This window comes from Centroberyx gerrardi, chromosome 15 (genome assembly GCF_048128805.1).
Source record: "Centroberyx gerrardi isolate f3 chromosome 15, fCenGer3.hap1.cur.20231027, whole genome shotgun sequence".
In the NCBI taxonomy this organism is placed as follows: domain Eukaryota; kingdom Metazoa; phylum Chordata; class Actinopteri; order Beryciformes; family Berycidae; genus Centroberyx; species Centroberyx gerrardi.
This window is the reverse complement of record NC_136011.1, coordinates 18343447-18357919: the sequence shown is the minus strand read 5'-3', so window position 1 is coordinate 18357919 and position 14473 is coordinate 18343447.

The following is a 14473-nucleotide window of genomic DNA, read 5'->3' as shown; positions in this document are numbered from 1 at the left end:
CTGTTATCTTACTAATGGACTCCTCTGTCTCCTGATGGCGAAGCCTTCATTTTTAGAAAAAAAGCGTTCAAATCAGGTCAAAGGGTGTTAAACCTACAGAGATAAATGCAGCATGCACTATGGTTTTAGTCTGGTAACTAAATCCTAAGTTATGTATTCATTATGAAGGGTTATCTCTATGCCAGATGTGTCAGACGCATTGTATAGAGAATACAAAAATGCAGCATACATGTGTATAATGCCTTAAAATAGCATTTGCTAAAGCTGTGTGAAAACCCCTGGGACTCCTATTTCTAACCTCACGTCAACTCTCGGGGGTAGCATTCACACAGGCTGAGTAGGAGGGACTGAGCGAGTCTGTGGCTTCTCTCGAGCTCAGTGAAACATTAACCCACAGTAAATCCTTTTTGTTCAGGATCAGGAATCAAACATCTCCATACGGGTGAAAATCAAACATCTCTGTGTGCGAACAAGCTGACGAGTTGAAAAGCCAACCATCCCACTGTGCTTCTCAGCAGCCGCGAATCAAAGCGCCAGCCTCGGGCACGCCAAACATTGGTAATATCCATATTCATAATGGAGACAGCTAGGGCGATAAGACTCCGCCATTCTGCTCCATCACTCATTTTGTCAACACTTCCATCACTGCTAGCATCAAGCAGATAATATGTCGTTTTTCCCTACAGACAAGGGATGTGAAGCAGGGTGAGCTGTCGCCGGGGATGGTTTCATGCTCTATATGGCAACAAGTAATACACAGATAACTGCTGTTGTGTGAAGTTGTTTAAGCATGTGTGTGTGTGTGTGTGTGCTGATGGCATGCTCTATAGCAGTGACCAAGCTGATGTCTGCTGCTAAGTTAAATCAACGGGAAGTGCAGGCTCTCACTCAACAGTATGGTTTAGGAGTCAATTGGTTTCATGGACCTCTGCCAGATTCCCTGTTTGGACTCCTGCCAATATTTATGCAAGGAAAGAGACTGTTAGACGCACAAAACGCATACTATGTAGATGGTTTTAAGCTTGAGTTTTAAGGCAACCATGTGCACTTACAGCATTAAATAGTAAAGATCAGATTTACTTTTTACTCTGCTTTGTACATTCTTCTTTGAAGTAAATTATAAAGTGTAACTTGGTAGTCATAAATGAGATAGCAGGCTCAAATCCAACACAAATCCCTATCTAATGGCATCATCAATTATCCTGTGTCCGCACAATGTAAAAACGAGAGTGCAAGCAGGAGTACGTGGCCAAATGCTCCACAAGCAGGTCAAAGTCCAGGGGGATTCATGGCACTGCTGGCTGGCTCGTGCTACCACACAGTTCATAATAAACCAAGGACCTGATGCCTCACTACAGGGCTGCCCAGCCAGAACCCCAGGGGCCCTGTCTAAGTCAGCAGCGAGACTCTGCCACACAGCAACAGCAAGCTAGTAAAACAAGCTGTTAAACTTTATCTGCATCATAACCATCACAATAATACACCACAGATGCCAAGATTTTAAAAATAGATTTCCCTGAGGACATTCCTGGATGCAGGCCTATTCCTTGCGCTTGTGGGTGTGTGACCATCTCCATGTTGTCAAAAACAAGAAACTGATCATTTATAAAAACTCCAGAATCAACATAATGAGTTAATAAAATGAGCTAATGCACTTTGCACAGAGCGCAGCTATTAGAAGTAGTACTAAGACACTGCACACTGAAAGTGTACACACACTGCACTACTCCAGATTGAAACATCCTATTAGCCTGCACATTCACAAAGCCATTAGCATTTAAATATGCAGGAGCTGTGCTGCTTTCAAAATGCCATTTTTACTCTGCTGCAAGGAGAGTTCTCCAGTTGTCATAAACAACTTTTTTTATTCAAGGACCTTTTCAAATGTCAGGGCCAATCAAACACAACACGACAGGTCCTCCGGGTAGAAAAAAAAATACAGCTCAGAGGGCAGAGAAGAAAAGCGGACTTATCATGCATATTCATGTGGTTGGAAGGTTCAATGTCTGCTGTCTCAGAGAATTGTGAGCAGAGGCAAAACAGTTTGGTTGGTAACAGACAGTTGAAAAAAGTACGTTTTTAACTCTTTTATCCTCCACACCATGTCCAAATGTCAATGTCACAGTCCCACAATGGCCAAAGCAGTGTGTGCCCACGAGTGACTCCCAAAACACCAACTCCAACTCTTTTCCTTTTCTCTCCGTCAGCAAATTCGGGGGAAAGTTTTCTCTGTGAAGTGGTGCTCAGCAGAATGGCAAACAAACAGAGGCATCTCTCCACTGGCCAGGGCCCACTTCAGCATTTTAGACATCTCTTTCAGTTTACTGGTTCCCTAACATCAGCAGGATGGATCCTCCTGACACAAGTCTATGTCAGCTGGACAGGAATAGGGGCTCTGCCGAGGCACAATGGAACCCTTCCTCCTCCTCCTCCTCCTCCTCTTCCTCCCCCCTCTCCCTCCTCATGCCACCTCGCCCCTGAGACGCTGAGACAGGAGAGAGTGGGTAGGAAGGAAGACACAAAAAAAGGAGGAAATAAAACACAATACATGTGACTGCACTTTCAGTGTGTGTGTGTGTGTGTGTGTGTGTATGCGTGTGTGTAATCCTCTTCAGGAAAGTTGAACATTTTGCCAGCACAACCGGTGGGAGAGAGCTGTACACCCCACTGGTATCTTCTCTCTCTTTCTGTTCTGTCTTTCTTTCCCTTTCACTTCCTGCCTCTCTTCATCAGTCTCTGTCTCTTCTCTCTGGCTCCAGCAAGGCACAGTCATCCAGGAGGACATTATTAGCTGTCAGCATTAACAACCAGTGTAGCAGCGGCAGCAGCAGCAGCAGCAGAGCCAGTTTCATAACAATGCTCACAGAAAGCCTCTTCCCTGCCCCAATGAGAAGAGCAGGCAGTCAGGACAGCCTGCTGCGTGCAGATGGTGCTTTGTCTCTGCGAGTTCCTGAAAAAGTGACACACAAGACACACACACACGCACAAACAAATGCACACAGGCACACATACAGACGCACGCACATACACACACACACACATAGTTGGACGACGGTGCGTCTATTCATTCCTAATCCTCCACGGTTTGTATGAAAGTTAATGGCAGGTGTTTAGAGTGCTGACTGTGCCAAGAGAGGGAGGGGAGAAGAAGAGTGAGAGGAGGAGAGAGGGAGAAGCTCAGCTCTTTCTTCTGTTGGCAAAACACACACACACAGACACACATACACACACTTCACCATATCATACAGACAGTTTATTACAACCCTATTAGATCTTCATCACCACACCTCCACACTACTCCCATCATCTATCCTCTTACTCCCCCCCCCCCCCTTCCACCCATCTCAAGCCTAATGTCCATGCATGCAGTTGAGAGCAATTAGGCCTTCTTTGGAGGAAAATGGCCAGTCATTAAGGAGGAGAATGGGATTCCACAGTGTGAGGCTTTACGCCAGGTGGGAGGCTATTAGACAGCCCAGTGGTGTGAGCAAAGTCCCGCCACCATAAATACAGAGAACAGTAAACATCCTCCGCCGTTATCCCGCCGCTGCCAAGGGCCTTCCTCCAATCATATAATGAGGTGAATAATTTAGGGAATTACTAATATGTGAATCCACAATATGTACGTACACTCATCATACTGTAGGTGATACTGATTTTAGGAATTTGATTAATTAGGCTATGCAAAAATCACAACTTTTGCTGCATCATTAGGAAAAAAGTGAGCCGTAACTTGAGAAAATCAAAGCTTATTCTCATTTTATAATTAACCTGTGTATCTATGAGACTCCCAACATTTAAACACACACACACACACATGGAAAAAAAAAATCTCAACAAGCAGGGGAACTGTTGAACTAGTGGTCAAGACCCAACACACACTAATGAAAATCTAATGCCAGCAAGAGTGCAACTTAGTGACTTAATCACCTTGGATTTCATTTTTAAGATTTGGCAACAAGATACAGATTTGATCCTGGAGTTTTATGTTTCATTGTCTCAATTAAAAAAATGTAATGGTTTAGAATAGGGCGGCGGACTATAATTCACTGGTTTGCTGGCACACCCCCATCTTGGACCAAGCCAGCTGAACCGGGAATGACTCTTGTGTTAATACATTATTTCAGATTGGCAAAGCTGACAATCAGGCTCTTGGGACTCCGATGTGGCAGAGGCAAGCTATACTGGAATGGCGGTGAGAGTATGGAGGTAGTAATGAAAATTGACTTCAGGCTGCACTTTATAGATATATATATATATCTCATATCAGTGGCAGACATGAGAGTGCACACACACACACACACACACAGACATGGACTCAGATCAGCCAGTATCTTTCAGGCGCACTGGGCAAACAGGCCTTATCAGTGAAGAGAATCAGACACCTGCTGCTGTCTGGTGCAGTCCACATCCACTCTCCCAAAACTATCCCTCTTCACAACAACAAACAAAAACACTTGACTCAAAAGCAACTGAGAGACACAACACAACATGTTGTAACAAGCTAGAAACAGGTGTTGAAAGTATAGTGCCGAGAGCTGCAATTAGGCTGTACACACAGTACATTTTAAAATGTCTTTCTCTGAGACAGGACTACCGCCAGCCGGCATGAGATGCAGTACAGCAGTTACTAGAAAAATAGTTCATGTACAGCCATTCCCTTAGCAATATATTGCCTCTAAAACACACAGTTCTCAACTGGAAAAACACACTACTTAACAGACTAATCTTTGTTTTCCACATCAATGCCATAATGTACTCTGAAGACCAATTTTTAAGATGTCTTAAGATCTTTGTAGCCTAACAGATTAGCTCCAGCATTATATCAAGAACCGTTTGATGGAAGTATAAAAAGAATGTGTCACCTTCAAAATTCTATCAGCCTATGCCATGAAACTTAACATAAAAGGTAAGACTTAACAATATGAATGGCTATGGTTGTATGAATGGCCATTTATTCATAAAACTCACAAATAAAGAAAAGCAATACACTAAGAACTATTCAAAAGAAGGGATGAATTGCAGCCGTATCAAAAGAACTGCGATATAAATCCTAAATGCTCCTTGCTGTGTAATTCTGAAAAGCGGTATGATTGAGTGACATTAGGCTGTACATTCTCGGCCCTTTGCAGATGGCATAGTGTAATTTCACACCCATTACCTCCTCTCCACAATGCATAGCACAATCACAGGATAGTAAAATCCTCTCAAACCGGCTCCTATGGGAACTTTTAGAAGCCGTTAGTGGCTTGGCCATTATGGGAATTCTCAGTAGAATTCACAAGAGCTATTTCAGCAGCGTCCAAATTACTGTGTTAAATGGAGTATTAGCTTCTGAGAATATGATTAACCAATTGTAATTGCTTTGCTTTCTGTGACTTCAAATGGGCAGTCAACGCACAATTTGAACATTACCTAATTCTCCTTTTTTGTTTCTGTACTTAGGTACTTTCTATGTGTAAACTAATCATGTCAACAATTCTGTCCAAACATGTTTCATAAGACAGATGCACAGTATATTTGATTTTTTTTTTTTTTGGCTATCAAAAAACTAACAAGTGGCAGCAATTCAAGTATTGTGAAACGCCTATTCCTATCCATGCTGCTACAGAATAAACTTCAAAACATTACATCATGTGGACTGTCTATCCAAAGACAACCACATGCCAAATGAACGGCTGGTGAGCAGAGTAAGAGGCTGCACCTGTGCTTTCAAAAGCCATCATCTCTTCCTGCATCGGTGCACTTGCTTCCCAGCTTGCTCCTCAGCCATCCACTGTGTTACACTACAGCCGAAACACACCAATGAATCCCCATACAAGCATGCTGAACACTAGATCAGCCATGTACAACACTTCTCCCTACAAACACAAATCATGTTCATGATCACAGTACACTGACTCCGCCAGTCACTGGGGAATAGCTGTTGAGGCAAAAGAGACTCCTGATTTCCAATACAAACACACACACACATCAACACTGATAGCTACCATCAAGCGCAAGCTGTGTGCATGATGTCATAAATATTAAAGCGTTGGTTTTGCATTTTCCTGGCATTTTCCTCCTCGGTGATAAATCAAAAGGCCTGATAGGAGCTGCCATGTACATTGTGATTCTGCATGTGATGCGTTTGCCTTGGGAGGGCAACGCCACGCTTTCATATCTGAATACATAAAGGCCACAGAGACGTGAGAGGAAGTTCAACCCCCAGCGGAGTTGAAGGCAGTGGAGGAGGGGGAGGGATGGGAGGGTGGAGTTGGAGGGGCGGAGGCAGGTGGGATGGAGGGAGGGGAGAGAAAAAGGAGAGCGGAGAGCGGAAGATTCCCTTCTGTTTGAAGGAGATTGGAAAGCACAGAAAGACAAACTGTTGAAGTCATCAGTGACAAACCACGTTCAAGCAGTTGCATCACCAGCAACCGTGAGCTTTTCGAGGTAAAGACACTACTCTCTCCATTAGGGTGATTAAATAATCTCTCAGTCAGGATAATTGATTACAACTGTCTATTGACGAGGCAATCGAAAGCAGAAACGCTTGATCAGATGCTCAAATAAAACAGGAGTTTCAACTCAAACATTCGGCCAGCATATCATTAACAAAGGCCTTTTCTCTGTGGGCTGGCTCCACACTAAGTTCCCCAGCCTGTTGTGACAATGCCCACGGGGGAGAGCAGATGTCCGCTGCCAGCAGCACATCTGCATACAGCCTCAGTCTCCACCCCTTCACTGGCCACACAATGGAGCACTCCTCCTCCACTTGGAGCTTTCTTCCACTTGAGCCTCCAAATGCAGGAAAAAAAAAGAGGGAGAGTGAAAAGATTTGGCTTTTTTTTTTTTTAGAGCCAGTCCCCACTCTGCCTGTCAAAAATGGTGAAATGGAGGGGGCAGTCCTCCTGTTCCTGAATGTGGACTATAGCTCACATGGATATTTGGTTGGTTTGCTAATTAAGCGCTCATTAATTAGTGGGCTACGGGTTAGCCCACAATTCAAACATGTTTTGATAGGAAGTTAAGTCCAAACTGGATTTGTTTGGATCTACACACATGCCCACCTAGAAATGCTGCAGCTTAGCCACACACACACACTTCAACCAAACTTTTGATCAAGCTCTCTATCTTCAGTGCCTGTTAATGTTCTTTATGATTTCTTCATCATTCCAATATTTTTTAAAGAACGCTTTCAGTGTCGAGAGATTAAAAAAAAATCACACATAATTGAGCTATCCTAATTGGAAATTAAATATGTTCGTCATTATGTATTCTAATTGCCGAGTTCATTGGCCGGACTTAGTAAAGGCTATTCCCACACCACTGTGAACTGGAGTCTAATGTCTGATGGCTAATGTCTTCAAAACACAACTCCCACCCTCCCTTGTCCCTCCTTGCTGATGGCGCAGGGACACATGGACAGCGATGCGAGTCTAGCTTTCAAAACTACCCCAGTGGAGCACACACTCACATATTTTTCACCACCTTTTGCAATAATCTTGAATCCTACCTCGACTGGATGTTTATTGAGAGTTCAAACGTCGGCTTTTGGGGCTCCCAAAATAGCATCGCAGGCTACGCATTTCAAATTCGCTTGTTATCTTGGATTTAGATAATGATCCACCTTTAGATGGCATAAAAACTTAATCCTAAACGCAACGGGACAATCTCCGCCGCAGAGAAACGGTGCCTGATCTCGATTATTACAGAGAAAGTAGCCTTTGCTCTCGGTGTGCCTGGTTATCCTACTGTTTACTTATACGCTTCATAAACACTCCTATTCTTTTCCTCCTGCAAGAATTGAGAGGTGTGTATCAGTTTGCTTTTCCTTTTTTTCTCTCGCTTTTTGAATGAGGCGGAGCCATTGCCCACTTCACGCGCGCGCTCGCACACACACTCGCGCACTGTGAGACACACACACACACACACACACGCACACATCACAGATAGAAAAAGAGAAAGACACACACACACTTCGTGCAGTTAATGGTGATGGGACAGTGGGAATTTTCGAGAAAGCCGGTTTCTCTGTTTGGCTCCACAGGATGTGATGGTGTGATATCTTTGCTTTTAGGCTCCATTGATTTTTTTTTTCTCATCTATGATTAGAAGTCTTAGCCAAAGCAACGCAGTGGGATTATTTATATATTTATCTATTTTACCAAAAAGACTACTCTCTCACTTATGATGATACCGAATGTAAGGGATTTCACAGGAACCTATTCCTAAAAAATAAAGCGCTACAAAACAATATAATACTTATTTAGTATCAGGCCAGATTTTTAAAGAACTAGTGCTATGGTTTTATTAACTGTGCTTGTGTGTGTGTGTGTGTGTGTGTGTGTGTGTGTGTGTGTGTGTGTGTGTGTGTGTGTGTGTGTGTGCGTGTGTGTTGGGGGGATAGATAGATAGATAGATAGATAGATAGATAGATAGTGATGATACATGTTCACTGCTCAGCTGCATCTTTACTCAGTTCATTCTTCTCCTGCATGCCACTTGTACAGCAGCCACTGCAGCTGTGGCTTGATGTCATGTTTAAAACATTCAATCTATCTTCTTTCTTTTCAGGGTCCAATCTCAGCAGTATAATGCCTGTGGACCTTCCATTCATTCGCACAGGAGGCCAGGCTGTGTAACACAGTGCAGATGGCAGTGAGCGTCGCTTTTAGTCCCTGCATAGTTTCCCAGCACTTCCGCCGAACGATTGAGTCTTTGAATGTAACTTTGCACAGACCAGAGAGAGAGAGAGAGAGAGAGAGAGAGAGAGAGAGAGAGAGAGAGAGAGAATGACAAGAAAATCACTGCAAGCAATAGATAAGTATCCAGATCCCTTACTATCAGGGTTGGTGTCAATTCATGAATTAAAGGATAAGGCTGGTGTTTTTTAATGCATTTCTTACCGTCAACAAATCCTATGAAAATAACAAAATCAGCAATGATTTTGTTTTGCCAACAAGTCTTGTCCATGTAGCCGGTGCCCAATGAAGCCATGTTCCAGCAGCCATAGAACTCCATTGTATTAAAAAAACGATTAAAAACACGTCAAAGAGCCATGCAGTTGCTCTGGGCAACATATTTCATCATTGGATGCACCGGGCCAGCCGACTTTTTCCTCAAACAACTTAATAAGCGGAGGTAAACATGTCTGCATCTCAGGAAAGTAGTTCCGTAGCACTGAAAATAGTCCCCTGCGTAATGAAGAATTTGTTCCCATTTGAATTTGATTTGGTAATAACTACAACAGCCTGACATTTTGTGGTAACAGTTAACGATTTTTAAAATTGAAACTATGTCCTTGTGAGCTGCATTTCAAGGTTTTTAGCTTACAATTGGAGCCAATGACTTCCGGGTTGACGGCTAAAAACGGTACGTGGGAAGTCAAAGTAACGGGAGTAGAGCAAACGCATTGTTGATTTTGTTATTTTCATAGGATTTATTGACGGTAAGCAATACATTAAAAAACACCAGCCTTATCCTTTAACTCATCAATTCCAATTCAACTAAGGAATTTGGAATTGGAATTTGGTCATTTGGAATTTGGAATTTGGAAAAAACCTACAGGAAACAGAGCTGGAATTGAATTAGAATTTCAGGAAGTTGAGTTTAATTCATTGAAATTCTGTGAAATTCCATGTTTTGTTTTTTTCCTTACCACATATCTGAGACTACACATAATGTTATATATTATCAATACTGAATGTATTAGAGCTGGATGACATTCCAATTCCAATTCCAACTCCAGGATTCACCATGCTTTCTCCATTCAGTTCATGAATGGCCCCAACCCTGCTTACTATAGCCTCTCTCACATGGACCCTGTGTGTGGGCCCAGGCCTCAGGCTCTTGGCCCTGTCCTGAGAGAGTCTTTCCCTATGGTCATTTTGTCTGCGCCACAATGTGACGACTGGGAAGAAACCCAAACACTGTAAAAAAACAACACCAACCAACAGGGGACACCGACTGAAGCATATGTCAGCGATGGCAGGAGAGGGGATGGAAGAGAGCAGGGGGAGAACAGGGACAGATTTGGGCAGAGAGAGCTGCTTGAATGGCTGCTTTCCCTGCCGTGAGGTTGTATCACTAAGTCAAGAATTGTTCCAGATGAAGGAATCCCTTTTCCCCAGATCAATGAGACTTGTAACAGCAAAAGGCTGTCAAAAGATGCAGCATTAAACTAACGCCAAACCAATATGCCAAGATCTAATGATGAATGACCAAGGTAATGATATAGATGATGTGAAGTGACATGTACGATGAAATACATAATAGCGGTACCCTAAATTCATTAGTCGTACATGGCACAATGATCCATTATTCTCCTCTTGTTATCATTTTAATTAGAGTTGTTTCAAAATCTGCATAACTCCTCCAGATTTAATCCTACAAAAGGCTGTGTTTGCTAATTATAAGCTTACCTTCTGTAGTACTTACTGTAGGCCACACAATAAAGCTGCTCCCCATACAAACACAAAGTATTTATACAAAGGCTTTATTTGTCTCCACACATTAGAAAGAATAAAGTTATACAGATCAGAAAGAGCAATCATGTAACATGACTTATGCTTTGCACTTTTATCAATATCCTCTCCACCCATTAACATAATAATCTAGTGGTTCGAAATCAATGCAGCACCATAGAGTATTGCATTATTCACCACATTATGGTTTAATATTATGATTTGCTTTTGTTTATACACCAGTTGTTAGTTGTTGTCAACACACACACACACACACACACGCGCACGCACACACACACAAACACACACACACACACACACACCTCTAATCCGTCCACTGTACAGTGGGTATTTGAGAGGATCAGTAATGTGCGACTGCATATTTCTGCAGAGAGACATTATTTCTTCCCTCGGTTCCTCCTGGCAGAGATCTGAGTGTTTGACCTTTTTAAAATGCAAAGCGATTCTTCTACTCCGGAGAGTGAACGGGAGGCTCATGATTGTGCTACTAAATTTGAGGGACTTAATGCAGTAACTCACAGAGAGGGAGAGCTGTTCTGCGCCTGCTGAAGTCTTGACTTGGTTACGGGGATACAATAACACCTCCAAGGGTTATGTTAATCTTTAAAGACAGGTTATTCTTATGCTGCTCCACTCTTTACTTCATTTGAATGAATATTTTACTGCAACCTTGAATCAGTCTCTCCCGCTCACACCAGCTTAGTGTGCTGTATTTTCTGTTACTTTTTTCCTGCACACCTGCTGTAACAGTGAGATCTATTCTCTTTACGCTCTCTAATGTGAAAATAATCTGCAGAGATTGCTATTCTCAATTCCATCTCTGGAAATCAATCAATCAGTCCGTCCATCCATCTGTCCATCCATCATTTTTGACATCAAATAATCCATTCATATTCAAAATAGCCTTGTATAGAACACTATGGATAAACTAGTTTCTTTCGTAGTGCTTCACTTATAATGCAGATTGATGACTTGACTAGAATTTCACATCTTTCCTCCTTCCTGAGAAAGACAAGTGGCGCTAATTCAACTTCAACATCACTTTGAGAGCACTTATGATGAGCGGTGGCTAAAAAGTGGGGATCATATTAAACTGAGAATATAACAACTTATGACACACGCATACGAGACATTTTAATGAGTAGCTCATGGGAGCGTAATTTACATTCAGTAATAATGTGAGATTGTTAGAGTACGGCACTGTATGTTCCTCCTACACTAAGTGCACACAGAGCAGCAAAATTTCTTTCAACATTCCCGTTGAGACGGCACTATATGGTTCAAACAAAGCCACACAATACCACTCTCCCTGCACTCACATCTAATTATGTTCCACCGCATTAATGCCTCCATGACACACAGTCATAGCAGCTTCTTAGAGATACGGGATACCTTCATTGCCTCATATTCATTCCTCCAATAGTATGAAAATGAGGCAGATTTATCCCTTTGACTCAAGAACAAGTGTCTGAAAACAGTTCATCAGACTTGTTTTGAGGTCTATGAATTTTTGCTTGCTTCCACCTACAGCGGGAAATAGAATACTGTGAATGTTGAAATGAGGTGTTCAACCAGTTTTCAAGGCTGACTAAACAAAATGTAGATTTGTACTTGAGCTATCAGGGATGCTGCTGAAAGCAGGTGATGAGCAACTCAAAACAAGTATAGACAAAATGTAATAGATTTGCTGGAGCAGATTGTACACTCACACAAACAAATAAACAAAGAACATCTGTTTCTATATTTTGAGCAGAGAAAATAACAACTGAAGGAAACAGAATTTGATTAAACTTAATTAACAGCCTTTGGTGTCACTTTGTTTCAGTTTAATTAGAAGACCATGCTGAGTGACAAACTTTGCTTGTTGACACATTTTTCATCTAGGTGCCACAAACAACTCCCTCCTTCTTGTCAAGTATGAGAGACAGTATAAAGAAGGAGAGGCTGTGTGGTGTGGCTTCACACTCCTGATTTGTAAAATGAAATAGATTTAACCATCTTGCCTAATAAGATTAAAATGCTGTGATGCTGAGGTTATGAAGGAGCAGTCTGGATGAAACTAAGAGGTTGAGCTTCTTAACTAGTGATGAAATACAGCGTAATACTGTATGGATGTGCCAAGCCAAACTGAGACACTTTTTTAGCAAAGCAGAGAAAGTGTAGTTTTGAACGAAAATGTCAATTTTTGCAGATCAAATTCCATGGCCTTTCCATGACATATAGCTACATTTCCATGGTCAATATGCATTCATGACCAGTGTCTATGAATGAAACTGCTTTTTTGCTGAATAACTGACATGAATGTTCTAGTTTTTGATTTGACTGACTATAAACATCAGTTGAGATTTATTTGTAAGGAGATTTGTAATTCGGTTTCTCATTCATACAAAGGTACCAAGGTCTAGCAGTAACCAAACTTGATGTTAAACACTAAACCAGTTAAAGAGAGAGACAATGAACAAGGAACAGGAACTTTTCCAGCCCTGAACAACAAAAATGGCAGTTTCCAATCACTATGACGAAGCCCCGTAACTCCGATTATAAACCCCAACAGAATCAGGAAGACAAGAGAACGACTTTACTCATGATGCCTTAAATTATCTGATATTCAGCCAATAACCGATATTACAGTCACACTAAAGACATATGGCTCAGCATGATACGGGCATACACTAAACAGAACAATCTTTTTTACCCATGTTCAGAACAATTTTGCTGCTTGAGCACAGCTATAACAGATTTAATGAAACTGACACAGTCTGAAACATGATTTTCCTCCCCTGAACTGTGCATGATAAATGCATCCATCCTTTTAATAAACTGTTTTCTTGTTTTCTCTTGGGTGGGATACTTGAACAGACTGCAGCTTGTAGGTCTTTGTTTACAACAAGCCTAATGTAATTATACTTACCACCTACACGCAAATTAGCATGCAAACTGTGTCGGTGGTTTGAAAAATACATGGAGGAATGTGATTTAGTGGAAGGGTTAGTCTGATGTTCTAAGGCAGTGTTTTGCAGCTCTGCCCCACTGCCATGATGCCAGACCGGCCGACCCTGCAGCTGCGACAAGGGATGCAGACCTGGACAAGACCGCAGCTAACAAGGCCCAAATTACTCTAGTCGAGTCTATTCAAGCACACACACACACACACACTGCAAAGACACACGCACACACACACACACACATACTGATTCGTAGGAGAGGTTTAGCTGGGGAGCTCTTATCTCCACTGAACAAACTCCTTGAGTGATGGGAATGTTCTCAGGATGTTATCTTGTCCTCTGTCGGAATAAGATAGCCAGACACCTTTATCAGCACCCTCAGCCGCTGGAGGGCCCCTCACCGTTACTGGAACAAGGACCACTCGGTTGCCAGGGGACACCGACCACCGCTGCCTGAATATAGAGATTGCCAGACGAGGTGCTGCAGGTAGAGTGACCGACGCCAGATGGGAAGGAGTCTTGCGGTGAGTTCAACTCAGCCAGGGGAGCCGACTCTATCGCCCTGATTGATTAAAACCTTCAATAATAATAATATAATAATAATAACTTTATTTATATAGCACTTTTCAAAAAAATGGTTTACAAGTGCTTTACAGACCAGCATAAAATCAAACAAGACAAAACAGTCAAGTCAAGTTTTATTTATAGTTCAGTATCATGTAGACCGTTGAGTACAAACAAATGCAATAAAATGCACATTCAATTAATAATAAATAAAATGTAACTAAAACAATACAATTTTATTAAAACAATAAAAAAGAATTGTAAAAGGATCCATCTTTAGTGGTTACAAAAACCTCTACAATGTTCAAAGTCAGCACTAAGACTTGTGATATTGAATTCTATCTCATGTCTATCTATCTATCTATCTATCTATCTATCTATCTATCTATCTATCTATCTATCTATCTATCTATCTATCATAGGTACAAGATCATTTGTCTGATTCGGGGCCTATATACGTATGTGTTGCATGTCTTTTCATTGAACACTGCACAGTCT